This window comes from Ostrea edulis, chromosome 10 (genome assembly GCF_947568905.1).
Source record: "Ostrea edulis chromosome 10, xbOstEdul1.1, whole genome shotgun sequence".
Classification (NCBI taxonomy): domain Eukaryota; kingdom Metazoa; phylum Mollusca; class Bivalvia; order Ostreida; family Ostreidae; genus Ostrea; species Ostrea edulis.
In genome coordinates, this window is record NC_079173.1 from 19,004,872 (window position 1) to 19,025,164 (window position 20,293).

At 33.6% G+C, this 20,293-nt stretch overlaps 1 protein-coding gene across 1 annotated transcript in view; it reads left to right on the top strand.

Moving 5' to 3' along the window:
* The window catches only part of LOC130051024 (vasorin-like), a 291,342-nt gene that overhangs the window by 97,683 nt on the left and 173,366 nt on the right, over window positions 1-20,293 (top strand). The gene's annotated exons all lie outside the window — the stretch shown is intronic.

The following is a 20,293-nucleotide window of genomic DNA, read 5'->3' on the forward strand; positions in this document are numbered from 1 at the left end:
AAACACGGACAACTAGACATACAACAGATAGGATCAGGTGCTGAGAAAGAATTAGCACCCCGTGTTTACTGATCACAACCACCATGAGACCTATATCTTTATCAGATAAACGGTGTTACATGTAACTGTAGTCAAAATCAGAATGTAAAGACCGGTATATATAGCTATGAAATACGTCAGACACCATTAGACAAAGTAGTAGGTCGTATTTGCAAATTTTATCATTATGACAATAATAAAATTAGCAAAATGTTGGTTTTAAAAACAGACTATATTGAGAATTCATCAATAAAATATCGTCGACATATATAAATGAGGAATAAAAGGTCACAGCAAGATGCTTTTCCATTGTTCCAGGAGATGGAATTAAGACCAAGAGATTCGTTAGTAGTTTTCAGTTTTATACATTTTGATATATTTCATTAGTGTAGCCAGACATGGGGTATTGATAATATGTAATGGCAATGTAAGGACATCCAATTTAACTGTAATGGGGTGTAACGGCTATGTTTTCATAGCAAGAAATGTTAATGTAATAAATTACTTGTAGATAAATACTTTTGCTCATTCCAGTATATCCCATCACATTTACATTACGTCAAATATTTGATGATATTTTGGAGGTTTAGATCAATTCATTATATTAGTGATTGACTTTTATACCTTATGAACAAAATGATTAAATTCATGGATATTGTCTTTAACAGTTAAACGCATTTAATGAACAACATTTTAGTTCTAATACAAATGATATGGCAAACCAACACAGATATTTATTGAATGTTTCCCTAGGGTGATCTGTAAGGTTTCAACGCAGACTATTGTGAACTGTTTTCAGAAATTCTTCTTTCTATCTGAGTGAAAGGTGAAGATAATGAAGAGTATCAATCTCATAACTCCTATAAGCAATACAAAATAAAGAGTTGGGCAAACACAGACCCATGGACATATTTGTCAGAGCCAATGAACAAATACTTTCAACAAAAATGGAAAATGGAAATATTCTTTTCTAATGATCATTCATCCAAAAAATCTTTGATTCCACGCACAAGTACTCTGAAGTTGAAATAAAAAATATGCTACAGTTTCTCTTTGACAATATCTTCGTGATCTTCGGTGATGAAGTTTTCCAATCGTCTGGTGGAATTCCCATTAGTATGAATTGTGGTCCTTTGTTAGCTAATATATTTCTATATTCATATAAAACATAATTTATTCTGCGTATATTCAGTTGTTAAATCGAGGCAAGCTACTGACAAACAAGTTGATGGTACAATGATTTCAACAGTCTCGATTGAAGAAAACATTTTGCAAATTTTATGGTCATTATAGCGATCTAGTTCGTTAATGCAACCTATCATTAGGTCAAATGTTTTCTGACGTGTTTCATACCGATTGTTAGGCCGTTCTTGGCACACTGATTTTGATTATGGATAACTCCGTTTACCTGGTCAGGATATAGGGCTCATGGCATGTGTGACCGGTTGACAGGGAATGCTTACTCCTCCTAGGCATCAGATTCTACCCCTGGTGTGTCCAGGGGTCCGTGTTTGCCCAACTATCTATTTTGTATTGCTTATAAGAGTTATGGGATTGATCACTGTTCGTTATATTCGCCTTTTTTAGCCAGTTAATGATACCAACTATAGTACTAGTGATGGAAAACAAAGCTGACCACATCAGCACTGCTATATTTTAAAGCTGGAGATATTTTACCTTTTCCAATTGTTGAAAGTTCAAATTTTAGGAGAATTGTTGGAAAGTTGTAGCGACCCCTGATACCAGATGCCCAGTCATAACTGTCTTTCAAACAAATCATTCGTGAGAAATATATGGAGGTGAAAAGGAATCTTAAAATTCCACTTCTCAAACCAAAAGCATATGTTTAACTATGGATTTGCCGCCATATAGACAGGTGGAAGCTTTCATAGGAATAACTTGCTATTTCATTATCTGGCCTGGTTTTCATTTTGACAATGAAGATGAGTCTGAAGATAATGATAATGTATGGGACAACAATAAGGGGATGCCTCCTCCTCCTAGGGACCTGATCCCATCTTTGGTGTTTGTCTAACTATTTATTTTGTATTGTTTATATGAGATTGATCACCGGTCGTTATCTTCACCTTTAATATATGACACAGAAAATGAGGACAAGGAAGATAATATTGAACACTTGCCAAACATTCTAAATGTGCATTCCCTGCAGGGAGTGCTTAATAATGGTTTGAAGAATTGTTCTTTTCATTTAAACAATATAATTGCCAACGCATCTCAAATTGTTAACTTTGTCAGGAGATCAATTCATGCATCAGAGTATTTATAATATGAATGAAGATAACAGGGCTCAAATGCAATCAAGTGGAACTCTAAGCTGAAACTGACCAGGTCTGTCTTGAAGAGAAACTCAACAATATAAGTAGTTCCTTGCATCATATGAGCGTAATATATTTAAGGACTTAATTAACATCCATCCTCGACCCATTTGAATACGAAACACTTCTGATACAAGGAAATGAAAGTGTTAGCCTTACTATTCCGTTCATTCTTGAACTTAAACACCAAGTACATGCAAATATTTTATCTTTAGTGTACAATAACAAAATGATGAGCGCATTGAAATAATCTTTGTCATTGCTACTTTCTGTGTTTGAAGATCGTTATTTCATTTTAGCTGCAGTATTAAATCCAATATTCTAGATAAGCCGGTGTTAGCCTCATTAAATCAATAGCTAGTAAAAACGAAACATTAAAATATGCAGTTCTATCCCAGGAAAATTATAATAATGAAGAAGCCGATGAAGAACAATTACTTCCGCCAAAGAGAGCTTAGACAGATTTCTTCAGATTCATGTCTCAGTCAACTAGTGAGATAATTTGAGATAAGTCTGGAGTGTCAGGAATTGATACATATCTGTCTGAGCCATGTATTGATATGCATGATAGTGTTGTAAAATTCTGGAAAGACAATACTTGTAGATATCTAATACAACAATGAGATACCTAGCTATTCTTTCCACTTCCGTTCAGTATTGCATAAAAGATATACAGACCAGATCAATGTTTTCTGAAATATTGATGACAAAATGCAATACATAACTTAGATACGTTTTCTAAAATTGATTGATATGTTGTGTGCTTATACTACTGTATTTTGAATTCATAAATCCAATATAAATAATTTTTTTTTTTCAACCATTTGTTTAGTATCAGTATGCTATGTAATGTGTAATGCAATGAACTTTCAATTACATTTCAAAAGTATATCAGATCGCGCACTTTGTCGATAGTTGATTGTTGCACTTGAAATGTCAATTAGAATGATTATTTATGCGATAAAACGATATTGTGTAGATATATTTGTCTATTCTCATACTGATATTGTATATATTTCTCTCGTGTATTTTGAACGCGGAAGCCTCATAATAATACAAAACCAGATCATATCATTTTGCTCCAGCAGATGTGATTAAAGCCAAATAATGGTTTTCATTTTCATATATTATAATACATGTATAGCATAATTGTAGTGTTGGTCAATAAACGTGAATCAATATATCTTTATCGTTTAGAGAACTGAGCTACGATCGCATAACAACGTTAAAGAATGGGGTTTATGATGTTTATTCTCACACTACTACTGTATCAATTGACAGACCCTGAGGCGAACTATTACACCAGTGAAAAGGTGAACGAACGTTGAAAGGTTTTCTTTAGAAAAAAGTTAATGGGTTTAAACGGAACGGTTTTCAGGGAGAACGGACGGTTTCTAACGGTAACGGAACGCTTTGAGATTGGGAATGAACGGTTCTCATCACGGATGGAACGCGTTGTTCAAATATAGGAGTAAACGTTTGGGCCTCGATTTCAAATTATACATTTTGGACATGTTTGGTACTCTTTATTCATACATAGGTATTGTAGGAAAAAATATATTACTTGACATGATGAAAGCTTAATACTTTTAATATTGTAAAATTGAAGGAATGATAATTGAAGTAAATTAATACTACAAGTGTATGTGCCTTAAATTTCACATTGGGATATTTATATAGTTATATTTATGCAATATAATCAATATAAAACAACTTTACACTTTCAACAACAATATACAAATCGAATTGCGTCATTTCAGGCTTTGTTCAATTTCCCTATCATAAAATATTGTCACTCTTTACTGATGAAATGTTATATTTGTTTCGATTATTTGAAACACGGAAAGGTATTTACATAGGCGAATTTAAAGAGGAATTTAGTTTGTACATGATTGAATAGCCTACATTTTTGTAACATTTAATCAATGCTCATATACTATACAAATGTACATTACAGTTTACATAACGTGTCAAACTATTTACAATTTTCATCATAAGCATATTCAGAATAAATGTATCCAAAAAGAGATCAATAGATGCACATAAAAGAGTAAGATAACGAACAATGATCAATTTCATAACTCCTATAAGCAATACAAAATAGATAGATGGACAAATAAGGACCTCTGAACATAACAGAGTTGCGATGAGGTGCCTAAGAGGAGTACGCATCCCCAGTCGACCGGTAACACCCACCTTGACGCGGGTATTTTAAGGCAGGTCGTGCTTCATTTATGCACGTAAACTGCATACTTTTTAAAATCCGTCTTACACAGAGAGAGGGAGCTACTAACTCTTAAAAACTATTTTGGTTGTTTACATGAGAACATTTTGTATCATAACAACATGACAAACATGTGCTTCCATATGACGTCATTGAATGACTGTTATAAACAGATCATGGGGTACCTTAATAGAAAATGTAAAAGTAACACATTATCCCAAGATTTAAATATTGGTCTAACTGGCGATAATGACGGTAAAATACCCATAGTATATCAGAATTACTGATATAATCCTACCACTTTCAATAAGAAATAATTATTGAACAATTAAACACGAAACCATCTAGCCCATGTTTTACATTTTGCACTGATGCTACATGCTATGTAGTATTCTTTAAAAGTTTTCTTAACAGACGATTATATCAGTAATTGCCGTGTACATTAGTTTATGACCTTTCAAACGGTGTATAAAAAGTATCTAAAAGTATGTGGCCTAATGTGCTACTTTTGCAGTTTTATGTCAGTGTGTGATAGAGGAAAATTCGGATCGACATGCTAAATGGAATGTTTTTTTCCGTTAAACAAAATTGTCAATGAATGATATTAACATACCTTCTTAATATCAATAAATTCCCAGCGTTTCACATATATATTCCATATATTCTATGTCATATATTTCAAATACTCCACATTTTTTCGATATTTGCATGGCACACATAAAGAAATTCCTTCCACGTGTCAACGTCCCTCGATGTATAGTCATGACGTCATCAGTTTACTTTCATATCGATCAGACAGAAATTACACAACAGCAGTATACCATTTCGAATTTCGTTGGATCTTGGTAGCTGCATGGTTTATTTTATTCATAAATAAAACTTAAATAAAAAATAAAATCGGAATTTAATATATACTTAGTGATATACTTATTTCAATTATGACGTCACATTGTTTCGCGGATTTTATTCCAGTAAAAATGTTTATAACCTGCCTTAACGTACCAGCGGAGTCCTTGATCAGGTAAACGGAGTTATTCGTTGGCAAAATCAGAGTACCAAGAACAGTCTAACAATTAGTATGAAACACTCCGGACAGCATTTGACCCAATGATAGGTTGTATTGGCAAACTAGATCTGTATAACGACCATAGAATTTGCAAAATGCTGACTTTAAACAAGACTGTTAAAACATCTACACCATCAGTATGTTTGTCAGGAGGTTGCTTCTATTTAAAAAAAAAATGACCATAAGCAGAACAAGCTCTTGCGTATCGAATTTAATGATGAATGATTATAAAGGATTCTAATTTCAAAACCAGTGTAATTAACTATCTTCAATAGAAATAATTCATTTTGCGTTTAAGTCAGATTGGGGAATATCCTCTTTGTTTCAATATCATGGTGACTTTTGATATTATTTGATGGTATCTGTAAATGTACCAATTCCATACACCTACATTAAAAGACTTTGAAGAAACCTGCCAAATTTAAAGAGGTATATCAAGAAAGCCAATTTCATCTGGGACGGGGACCTATAGTGTATACATCATGAACACTCATCCGTGGACTGGCACATGTACACCGTTACTCTAGCAATTATTTAGTATCTCAATCACTTCCTAACTTCTTTTGAAGACGTCTCCACACCAGTTGAATTCATTTTAATTTCCCAACATTTTCATTATTTTGAAATATATCAAATTCCGATACACCACTCCATATCGACTACCCATTCATCTTCAATAAGATGTCGATTTGATATATCCTAGTGAACTCAATATAAAAGACACCATAAAGTTATCCACATTTGCTTCATGCTTAGATATCTTATTAAATATAGATGTTAACGTCAAACTAGCAACCCAACTTTGTGAGAAATAGGATCACTTCAGTTTTCCTTTCAACAACTTTCTATATCTATGTAACAATATCCTATTATTATATGCATGTGATGTTTATGTCTTTCAACTGATTCGATAAGGATGTGTTTGTTCTGCATGTGGTCAGTTTTATGTGCCCGTCATTAGACGCGACGTATTTTGTTATGGTGCTGTTTGTGCGTCTTTCTGTCTGGTTGAATTTACCTTTTTACGTAACATGTACATGTAAGACTTTGAAATTTGCTCAAAACATATCCCTCAAGAAGTGTAAGACTACATGTAAGTTTGCATTTTAGATGGATTGGTTCATCATAGACCTACTTTAGGTCAAACAGACTTCCGCATTTTTTGGTTATAGAATACAGATTTACATATAAGCTTCCTTTCAGGGGAATACAAGTTCAGTTTGCATTTCAGCTGGATTACCCGTCCGTACGTGACCTCCATTGGGATTTAAAGTAGGTCAAATGTTTTCTGGGCTTTTTTCATCATGATACAGATAGTACCCTGAATTTTAGCAACATGCTTCTCCTTGGAGGAATACAAGGTCAGTTTGTATTTCAGCTGGATTGACCCATCTTTGACCTACTTTTAGGCTAAAATATAGTTCAAGCAGTTTTTCGTTGTTGCTTTCTTTTCATTATGGATACAGATATTGCCCTCTTATTTAGTCAAATGTTTCCTCTCGGAGGAATACAAGTGCAGTAGCATTTCAGCTGGGTTGTTGCATTATGAACTACTTGAGGGTAAGCTCAAATCAAACATTTTTCCATTTTTTTTCAGTATGGTCACAGGTATCGCGCTGAAATTATGCTACTACCTCCCTCTCAGAGAAATACATAATCTGTTCACATGTCAGATGGACTGGTGTATCATGACCCACTCTTGAGATTTTATATTCACTCTTATTTACCTTTCATTCACAATATGTGTTGTATCAATTCAGAGTGCATAATATACTTCCAGGTTTAATTTCACTGTCCGACGGGCGTATATTGGACCGGTTACGGTACTCTTGTTAAATCGAGGCTGGGTATTGAGAAATACGTGTAGGTTGATGTTACAGGGATTTCTATGGTCTAGATTAAAATCAGCATTTTAGATGACTCACTTTACATGATCGATATATAGGCTTTACGGGGTGTGTGTCGGTCGACGGGAGATGCTTATTCCCCATATAAACACCGGGTCCCATCACTGGTATGTCCAGATGTTCCAATGTGCCCTACTGGGCCCTACTGTTAATTTTGTATGTGTATGAGATTCGTCACTGTTCGTTATCTTAACATTTTCCTCAAAATCCGGCATAATCTCCTTTATAGCCTTTATCGGGAAAAATAGGGTTATGCCCTTTGATGATTTTAGAAATTAAACATTAAACGGGTTCGGTTAACACTATTATGTCTGGAAGAGTCAGTGATAATCTATATGAAAATCTATAATCGATTGTTGCTGTTTTGTCGGGATGACTTCTCGAAAGCGAAATATCTAGCCATTAAGCAACCGCCACTGGTGTTTCACTCATTTCGTTTTTCTGTCGATGGAATGACTAGAATAATGAATAAGGACAGAAATCACTGTCAAAACTGTCAATGAATTTCTTCACATTTATTGATGACATAACAATGGTATGAAAATTGATTATGAATACAATACGAAATAAAAGCATTATGTATGTCATTGACATGCATATACACACAATAATGTATTTTTGGATCATTTTTCTTCGTTAAGGAAGGCAGTTTGCCGCAGCTGTCTTTGCACAACTGCACGGGGCACCGTAATTTTCTTGGTACTTATTCCATATATATCCGGGGCATCCGTGCCCGAGTGGTTAGAGCATCGCGCTGAACACCATACCGTCTCTCATCTCTAAAGGTGCGGGTTCGAATCTCGCTCGCGCCGGTAAGGGAGAAATTTTCCCAGTTTACTTTCGGAAGGTCGGAGGTCTCTTCCCAGGTACATTGTATCTCGGTTCTCTCGTTCACCAATAAAAACTAGGCGCCACCAGATAACTGAAAAATTGTTGAGTGTGGCGGAAATCATCAATAAATTAATTCATATATATTACCTTGATGATGAATATCATGCACTGATTCTTACAACTAACCAACTAAACAATTTATTTCGATTCAAAACACTACATATTTTGGCGGCCGGAGTGTTTAAACAAAAACCTCTTCACGATTTTAACTTTCTTGTGTCATTGAATGGATGTCAATTTCTATACCCCTATATGGCGATTTTAATTTCTTAATCTATTATTCAAGCAGTAAAGACCTTAAAACCAATTCAAACATCATATATGCATTAGTTTCATTCATATACTTTACCTAACAGAACACCGATTCTTAATATATGTATATATATATATATATATATATATATATATATATATATATATATATATATATATATATATATATGACTGGCGTCATGAGAAAAGGGCCCTTACGGTCAAAATATCACATTTTTAGTTTTTCCTAGAATTTTATTATGTATCATTTTCTGCTCACAAAAATGCCAAATTTATGCTGATATTAAGTTATTTAACGTTTTAATGACAACTTTTGAGAAACATCTGTAAAACTATTAGAAATGTCAACGTAAAGAAATTGTAACGTCATACGTCAAATATTATGCTGATTATAGTGCATGTCCATGAAATAAATTCTAATTACTGTCATATATTGATGTCAAACACAAATATTTGATCTTATATTGTTGGGGAAAAGAAACATATAGAAATTGTAATATTTTAATTCCCAACGTCCTGAATACCGGCGAATTCGAACGGAAATAACGCAGCATCAATTTTACCTTTCCCCATTAATTTCACTTTTACGCAATCATTTTACGTATGTGTTTAGAACTCACTTTCAACACAAATATGCATAAATGAATGAATACAATTAAGGTTAAATGGTAAATAAATAAATATAGTTCAGTGACATTACTTGTCCGCGAGAATTCATTCCTCAGTCAGAGAGAGACACGGTACATCTTTGACTGGGTCTTTTACAAACGATCTTACCTGACGGTGCATGTATCTTAGTCTTATGAATTTAATTCATGATAATATAAGTTCATTGCTTAGATCAATTTTGTATTTAATCAGATATATAGTAATCTGACCTTTAGCTAAAGCCCGCGGTAGTGTCCTGTAAAATAGATCAACAGCTGTGTTTCGACACAATATAATGAGCTTTTCGTCATTCAACTGAAATGAAAGTGAAAATTTCGAAGTAGTACACTTTGAAATACCCGACAGATGGCAAAACTTCTCAGAAACAAACTGGTGTATTCCAGTTCCACTACAGGAACGTTTTGTGAACAATGACTACGCGGTGCATTTCGCTCTACACTGTTAATCTTACCTGGTGTGAAAGAGAATCATTGTCTAACGCAAATGTAAACTAGATTTTAATTAAATAAAGCATTAAAATTATTATGTTCCCCAAACAAAGTTTGAGAACATATTGTTTTTACTCTGTTTCTTCTTATTATTATTATTCTTTTTTCCGGTACTTTTTTGTCCGGTAGTGTTCTCAGAAACTACAAAAGGGATCGATATGAAACTTTCCAGGATGATAGTATAGCGTTTGTAGATGTGCATAGTGATAGTCATTTTGTCTACACGTGCATGCACGCGCGCGAACGTGCATTGCAATTTTGGTACAAAAATGGAAAATCAGAATATTGAAGGAAACGATATAAAACCTAAATAAGATGATAGTATATCATTTGTACATATGAAAAATAGTAGTTATTTTGTCAGCACGCGCACGCATGCGCGTGCACGCGCATTACAAAATTTGTACTCTAACTTTGGAATTAGTCTAACTTTTTTGTTGTTCATTTTAATGGCTTGAAATTCATATCATAGGTAGATATTGAGACCCTTAACTGATTTGCATGGTCAAAATTACCAATTTGCACGCGCATGCACGTGTCCTTCATTTTGATTGGATAATACTAAAACGTTTGTAACTATCTTATTTATGAAGCGAATGAGATGATATTCACAGCATATGTAGACAATACGTGTATCTATACATTGGTGTAACCAAAAAAAATGCCAACGCACACGTGCATGCGCGTGCAACGTTTTTTAAATGTTCAATTTTTAAAGGACGATAACGTTTTCGTTTTTCATCAAATTCTATTGATATTAATGGTTTAGATGTGTCTTGGTACTCCTTACAAATGCTGTGGTTAGAATTACTGCTCAGCACGTGGATGCACGTGTGCTGAATTCTGATTGGACGATTTTAAAATCGCTATAACTTCCTTGTATTTGGTGCAAACGTTATGAAATTCACACTGTGGGTATATGATACACATGCCTGTTGAACGACATCAACAAAAATTCGGAATCATACACGCGTGCGCGTGTATGCGCGTGCAACGCTTTCTTTCATTTCTTGGTACTGAATTGACCATATTGAACGTACTACATGTAATTAAAGGCTAAAATAAAATGATTTTTTCCTATAGATTCACAAGGACATCACTTTTTAATTGGGGGAGGTTTGGGGAACATCTGTAACGGTCCCCGTTACAATTAGAACTAGTTGTTGTTGAGAGATACCAATAAATGTATGAGAAACAGTATATCTGCAAGGCTTTTTAGATATGGTCAGGTTAATGGAATCTTTATACGGTCCAACCAAACTACAACAACGAAAGTATGGCATAACGTAGGAATTTTTATTCTGATCTGATAAAATAAAAGAATCAGTCTTGATGCAAAAGAGCGCTCTCCAACACACAATGTGTTTATCAATTAATTACAGATAAAGTATGTATTATCTAATCTGCACAACTATTGCGAATGGATATGACATCTGTATGATGTATCATGAATAAAACAGTGTTAGGGCCATGGGATGGCATTTGAACCATCAACGCCGTTCTTATAGTCTTCATGAATAAGGTAGGGATTGTACTATTTTCACCGCCCCTTCCATACATGCCCCGAAAAGGCGAATTGTTTTGATGTTGTAAACTAGAGGGTCCCTTTTGTCTAGACGTTTGGGGAGAAATTCAAGGTTTACTGAACCTGGGACAGTTGGTTTGAGCACGAGACATAGGACGGCGCGTACGTACTTGTATACACTGTACGTGCTATTCTCTCTAGTGAGGTTTACACATTCATAGTAAACTGCTTTCCGAGGTACAAAGATATTTCTATATCTGAAACTTCATACCCATGGAATTATATTTCAAACAAAAAAAATTCAAACTGAAATACAGCAGTCACATATGATGTGGTAATTTGAATGTGTTTTGAAGTGCGTGAAGAAGTTTTTACTTTTGTATATATGACTGTACCTTAAAAAAATTCATCAGACGTATATTGTCAGTTCCTCCGATGATACAGTGACCAACACGCGACATCGAATATATTTACATTGACAAAAATTAGACCTGAGACGGGCGATTTTAATGTAAGGAAAACATAAATTGTTGACAGCCCCACCCTTCTACATTTTTTGTTGTTGTTTTGTTTACATCATAATTTGCGCCAAGGATATTGTTACAATGTTTTACAATATTGCAGGGAAACCATCGGGCATGCAGTAGTAAAACGAAATACGTACATGTAAGCGGCTATGTATGAATATGCGCTGTTCACACGTTGCATTTATTGTTTGTGTGAGTGAAATAGTAAAACTTTACATAGACATGCATGCACAGGTGCGTCAGCAAGTATTTGACATTGTGGAGGTGGAAGTGGATCGAAAAGAGGGGGGGGTCTAACTAACATGTTTTGACTTAAATTCAGATTTCCTCCTAAATCTTGATATTATTCTTTTTCTATTCTGCCAATAACTTCAAGACACCATAGCAACTTTTTAAAGATATAATGTAAATAATTATTCTTTTTAAATTTGTAAAACTTTACCAATAAACATGAATTTAGCTGCAGCTAATAAGAATTATAACAGCTCTACCATTGCTCCCCTCACAGACAAAATGGTTTGGACTGTATATTTGACATAGGGGACTGCAGGGAGTGGCAATCCGTATTCACTGTATTGGAAAATCATGTGTAGAAATGAAAGGGTAAGTCCATTGTTGCCACGTGACTTGGGAGTTCATTCTTCACATGCTTCATACCAGTATCATGCACAACGAAAAAGTCTTATACATAATACTCCAACAAGTACAATATGCAAGAGCCCTACGGTCCTTATGTGATGATAGATTGTCCCCATTGTTTTCAGAACGTTCATTTCCCATTATTTTTACATGCATATCTATTTTTACATTAAAACAAGATCAATTTAGTGAGCCCCCCACCCCCCGGATTTTGACGTTTGGACAAAATACAATCCATCTGAGTTTCTTTTTTTCTTTTTGGCTTGTCGATAATATTAGCTAACTTTTCTGTAAACACCCCCTCCCCGCACTTTGTACTACGTGACTTCATTGTAAATCGTAAGCGCTTTTTCTGAATTTTTCTCACTATAAGCTGAAATCAAATTACATGATATTCGTTCTGGTTACATTTAATATATATAGATAATATTTACTACTTTAAATGGCGATATTAAGTTGTGTTTAATCATGTAAAGTACATACAATACTACACCTTTTGGGCCCTAGACATACAACTTCCACTAAATAATTAGTAACTGTATAATCATTATTTCACCTGAAATGTTTGCCTCAAAATGAATAAAAATGGCGAATTATCAGAAATCTAATTTTACAGCTCCATATAACATATTAGTGTGTTAGAAAAATAGATCAATTCCTTTGTTTAGATTTTACGTGTATGTACGGTACAAGCATACAGGACTGTGTTTAGATCTATATATGTGAGATAAATCAAATACTGTATGGATATAAATACATGTATATATTTAATCTAAAATTAAAGGTGCATATGAACTAGGAACAATATGCACTAGGATACATGTAATTGACAAATATCGGTACGATTCAGCATATAAGCAAATTTGCGTGGTGTACATGAATAACATTTGCATTTGAAAACCCGTACGTATTTACTAGACTGTGCTACATATGTATTAACAAACACAGGTATTTGTACCCGTCCAATGAAATTAATGACATGTAATATCTAACTAGAATTCTTTTCGGACATATACATATTCTATGTTGGAACTACCATATGATTATTTATATAATAAATTATCCAGAATGTAAGAAAATACAACCAACAAACTCATTTTTTTTTACGTTGCCGCGATTTTGACGTTTCAAGTTCACCAACTTTGACGTCGTTTTCTGTGAATTATGACGTCGAAAGATAAGGGCCCTTTTCTCATTAAGGGAGAGAGAGAGAAAGAGAGTGATAATTTTGCCTGGTCCATTGCTCCGTTTCAATCATTTCATGTAAAGCAACTGTTTTCTGTTAACAGTATATTGCCAGTATTTCTCATATTCAGTATATTTAAAGCATTTAGGAGCAGATATTTTTCTATATAGATCTATCAGTAATATGTTTTTTCTCTACACCAACATTTACTTTTGGAGCCAATTTATACCTCCTTGCAAATATGTAATACCTGACATTAAATATTAGTAAATTTTGTACTTTGTATAAGTTTATTTATTGTTTTTGCGTAAGAGTATGGCTTGTCCATCACATATAATGGGCTTATCAAATTTATTGACAAACCAGTCTTCAATTGCACACCTGATTTTCTTTACTTCAAAACAATCTACAAACAAGTGATCAACTGTTTCTATGTTACTTTTGCAAACCGTACAGATGGGGGAGTTGATTGATTTAAGTTTAAAAAGATAATTATTGGCAGGAATTATTTAATAAAGTATTTGAAATTGTAACTATTGAAACTTTGACTCTATGACTCTTTTTTACCTTAAAGGGGAGCTCAATTTTTTTTTATTCCATACAGTTCAGCATTATCTACCTATTTTGATACTGAAATAATTGGTACCCGTTTATTACCTATTGAAGCACTGTACATATCTTTGTAGCCCTTTTCATTTTTTAAAAATATAGAAATTATTTTAGGAAACAGCTTCATTTGTTTTTCTAATTTATATTTACGTATCTAGTTTTTTTTTCTATGACTACATGTCTCAGATCTACAATGTTTGTTTTGATACCTGAATCACTGAGCGTCTTGAAGCTTTGAAGTAGTCATTAGAATCAAAAAGATCAATTACATATATCATACCAGCTTTACAATATATCTTCCAGAAGAAGGACTATTGTTTATTTTGATATTTGAGTTATACCATATATGTTCAGATACATCTAACTCTTTCTGTGAATGAATATGAGTAGTCCTAAACTATGTAAAAACCCTAGCAAACAAAAATACATTGCTGGAATAATTGCTTATGATTTTGATCCAACTGGAAAACCCTTGTTTCCAGAAATTATAATTTATTGTTTCACATATTGTGAAGATATTTTTGTGTTATAGTTCATTTCAACTACGTCATTAAGGTATACAGGAAATTTAATCCCTCAATATCAAATGTTGTATTTTGGCAGTTAAGTTTCCATCTGGACCGATGGAAAACTTCATCTGAAATCAGTTGAGTAGATATATACACTATTTACAGTTGATGATGGACTAGTTGCTACCCGTTAAGTAGATATAGGAAGTTAATGGAGAAGTTCAAATGATTCATATAAGATCTAGTTCAAATAAAATATCTAAGTACGAAGCAGGTGTAGAGGTATATGTGGTGTTTTTTATTTATTTTATTTTTTGGATATATCGAATCGATATATGAATGAAAATGATTTTGTTAATAGGTAAAACGTGGTTGATATATCTAAATCTAAAGTTGACAATCTAATAACTATAGTTCGAAAAATTTACTGGTCACTATCACAGATGGACGAACTGGCTGTAACCTTATCAAGCTAACACATTAAAAAGTCACAATGTAGATATAAAGAGATTATTATGTACAATATATCATAAAGAACATGATCCTAATTCCACAAGTGTCTATGATCTAGGCTCATTAGCGTAGACCTCTGTGGGTTTGACGGATGTACCCACTCCTGGAGTTTGGTTGTCCTTGAACTATACGATTACTCTCCACATTCTGCATACACTGGTTCTATGAGGATAACTGTAGTAGACCACAGGGAGAGAACCTGTTTTGATACACATCCATAGAATGTAATATATTACTTACACGCACTGAGTGGCGTTACATTACACATAGATACACACACAAAATTATCTTATTTGCAGATAATATTCTGGACATGTCTTCTGTTTAAGACAATACATTTATACTTTTGTCTATTGGAAAGACTCCAAAAAGACATTGAAGTTTTACATTGCATTGCTATGCATTTACAGATATTGGACACAATCTACTTTATGACTATAATACTGTACCATACACTGAACACTTGTTTCAATTAGTACCATTTTGAAACGAATAAAAATCACATGCATGGAATTAAGTTAACACTAAGGAACTCTGTAACTGGATGTTTTGTGGCTTTTAAAATAACATAAAACAATAGACAAACTGCTGAGTAGTAAAGAAAACACCTTACCTCAGAAAAGCTGAATCATATGCTGTATCTGGTACACGCCTTGTATAGCATCGGAAAAGATTTGTTGATCAATATAAACTGATATGCAGATAAGTATGAAAACGTCAATCCTGCAAAATGAGAATAAGGAGAATTTAATGCGACAGTCACTTTTCCAACATTGGTTCACGTTATGGGGCAAATTTGCTTATAAGGTGTTGCCACCCGTGCATCTATATACACTTTAAGTTGGTAAATTGTTTTGAGTCAATGCGAAATTACAAACCAAAATTAATCAAACACTAATGCACTTGTTTATCGAATCAGTTGAGGAACATAGATACCATACCCAAGTGATAGTAGGATATGTCTATATACATATAGGAAGTTGATGGTGACGGGCCTTAATTTGTCTTAGCTGCCATAAACCTTATATGTTCGTTTACCATTAACGTCCCAAATCAATAAAGAGAGATATTCAGATATATATAAAACAGAGTTAAAATTATGTGATGCTACTGGATAATTTCTTATCAACAAATTTAATGGAAAATATAATTATTAGAAAATAGACAAACCGTTCATGATGGATTTAAATTACTTATTCAAAGGCAAATATAGTGCAAATACCATGCTGTCGCAAATGGGATAAGTTTAGAAAATTACATAGTTCATCATTGGAGTGTTGATCAATTAAGGTTAATCAGGAAATATTTTTGATTAAGATACTTGGGGATAAATAAACTAGCAACGTCAGTAAATTGACTTTTTGATGCATTGACGCAGCTACAGACACTGTAAGTATATCTATATACATAAGAATTATTTGTATGCAGAGGAAGTGACGATAATGAACAATGTTGAACAGTGATGAATCGTATATCTATTATAAGCAATACAAAATTAAGAGTTGGATAAACATGGACCCTTGGGTAAAACATACATGGGAACAGGTGTTTAAGAAGAGTAAGCATTCCCTATCTGCCGACTAAGTATCCCCTGATGACCGGTCACATCTACCATGAGCCTTAAAAATGGAGTGATCCGCAGTCAACACCAGTGGGTAAAGAATGGCCTAATAATTAGTATGAAAAAACATTAGATATAATTTGACACATGGCAGATTGTATTAATAAATTAGATCGTTATAACGAGCATAGAATTTGCGAAGTGTTGACCATAAACGAGACTGTTAAAGCTCCTGTAATATCGACTTCTTTGTAAGAATCCTGCCTTGATTAAAAAAAATATCATAAGGAGAACAAGGTTTTGGGTATCGAATAAGTTGAGATATATAAACATCATATACAGTTGATAATGGAATACTGCTACATGTTATGTAGCTATGGGAAGTTGAGGGGAAGCTGAAATCATTCCGTGTGTCATTAGTTTGCCGTTAAGTTTTATATTCAATAAAATATCTAAGTACGAAATATATGTAGAGGTAAATGTGGTGTTTTTATTTCAAGTTCATGTGGAAATATCAACTCTACATATGAATGAAATGATTTTGTTGATAGGTAAAACGTCGTCGATATATCTAAATGTAAAGATGAGAGCCTAAAAACTGTAGTTCAGAGAAACTAGTCACTTTTCAACATTGGCTGTAGTTATAATGCAGATTTGCACTGAAGGTGTTGTCACCAGTACATCTATATAAACTATAACTTGGGAATTTCTTTTGAGTCAATGAAAAATTACAAACCAAAATCAATTATACACAGATGCGCTTGTTTATCGTATCAGTTGGGCGACGCAGATATCATACACATGTGATAGTGAAATACTGTAACATACATATAGGAAGTTGATGGTGACCGACCTTAATTTTTCTTAGCTGCCATAAAACTTATTTGTTCGTTTACTATTAACGTCGCAAATCAAAAAAAGAGAGATTTAAATAGAAAACACAAATAGAGAATTATATAATGTTTTTAATTCGAGTTGACTGGATAATTTCTGATCAACACATTTAAAAAAATTATTAGATAATTGACTAAGCGTTCGTGATGGATTCAAATTACTTGTTTAAAACCAAATGTAGTGCAAAATATGCTGTCGCAGATTGGATCAGTTTAGAAAATGATTTATTTCATCATTTGAGCGTTGATCAATTAGGGTTAATCAGAAAATCTTTTTGATTTAAATACTTGTGGGGAAATAAAATAGCAACGTTACCAAATGGAATCTTTGATGCATTGACGAAGTTAGTGATACTGTAAGTATATGTATTTAAAAAACAAGTATTTGTATGCAGAGGAGATTAAGATAATGAACAGTGTTGAGCAGTGATAAATCTTATATCTAGTATACGCAATGCAAAATTAAGAATTGCAGAAACATGGACCCCTGGTTAAATCAGACATGGGGACAGGTGTTTAAGAAAAGTAAGCATTCCCTATAGACCGACAAAACATCCCCTGTCCACTGGTCACATCTACCATGAGCTCTATAACCGGAGTGATCCGCAGTCAAAATCAGGGTGTAAAGAATGGCCTAACATATAGTATGAAACACATTATACATAATTTGACTCAACGGCAGATTGTATTAGTAAATTAGATCGTTATAACGAACAAAGAATTTCCGAAATGGTGACCATAAACGAAACTGTTGAAACTTCTGTAATTTCAACTTCCTATTATTTGTCAGAAACCTGCCACAATAAAACAGATCATAAGGAGAACAAGGTTTTGGGTATCGAATAAGTTGAAATATTAAACATCATATACAGGTTACAATGGGATACTGCTACATGTTATGTAGATATTGGAAGCTGATGGAGAAGCTGCAATAATTTCGTGTGTCGTTAGTTTGTCGTAAAGATCTATTTTCAATAAAATAAGTAAGTACAAAGCAGATGTAGATGTATATGTTGTGGGATTTTTATTTGAAGTTCATGTGGAAATATCCAATCCACATAAGATTGAAAATGATTTTGTTAATAGGTAAAAGGGTGTTGGTATCTCGATAGGTAGAGTTGAAGGACTAGCAACTGTACTTCTGACTTATTACTAGTTACTTTTCAACATTAGTTCTGATTATAATGTAAAATTGTCTGTAAGGTGTTGCCACCCGTACACCTATATAAACTATAAGTTGGGAATTTGATTTGAGCTAATGGGAAATTACAAACCAAATCGATCATACGCAGAACATGCGCTTGTTTATTGAATCAGTTGGACAACGTAGATATCATTCCAGGTGATAGTGGAATATTTCTACATACATGCAAGGTGAAGATAACGAACAGTGATCAATCTCATAAATCCTACAAGCAATACAAAATAGATAGTTATAGGAAGTTGATGGTGGCGGACCATAATTTTTCCTAGCTGTCATAAATCTTATGTGTTTGTTTACCATTAACGTCCCAATTCAGTAAAGAAAGATATTTAAATATAATACACAGATAGAGAATGATGTGATGTTTTCATTTCAAGATGACTGAATAATATTTGATCTACAAGTTTTAATTGAAATTATTATTATTAGAAAATAGACAAATCGTTCACGGTGGAATTCTATCCCTTGTTTTAACCAAATGTAGTTCAAATATCATGCTTTTGCGTATTTAGTCATTATAGAATAGTATATATTTCATCATTGGAACGTTAATCGGTTAGGTTTTCAGGAATTTTTTTTGATTCAAAGACTTCGAGGGAAATCAATTAGAAACGTTACCAAATGGAATTTTTGATGCATTGACGAAGCTACAGACACTGTAAGTATATGTATATGCATAACAATTATTTGTATGCAGAAGAGGTGAAGATAATGAACAATGTTGAACAGAGATGAATCTTATATCTAATATAAGCAATGCAAAATTAAGAGTTGGACAAACATGGACCCCTGGGTAAACCAGACATGGGAACAGGTGTTTAAGAAGAGTAAGCATTCCCTATCGACCGACTAAGCATCCCCTGTCGACCAGTCACATCTACCATGAGTCTTATAAGCGGAGTGATCGGCAGTCACAATCAGTGTGTAAAGAATGGCCTATCAATTAGTATGAAACATATTAGACATAAGTGGACTCAACGGCAGATTGTATTGGTAAATTAGATCGTTATAACGAGCATAGAATTTGCAAAATGTTGACCTTAAAGATCACCGTTGAAACTCCTGTAATATCAGATTGCAACTGTTTGTAAGAAGCCTGCCTTAGTACAAACGATCATAATAAGAACAAGGTTTTGGGTATCAAATCAGTTGAGATATATAAACACCACATACAGGTGATTATGGAATACTGTTACGTGTTGTGTAGATATGGAAAGTTGATGAAGAAGCTGAA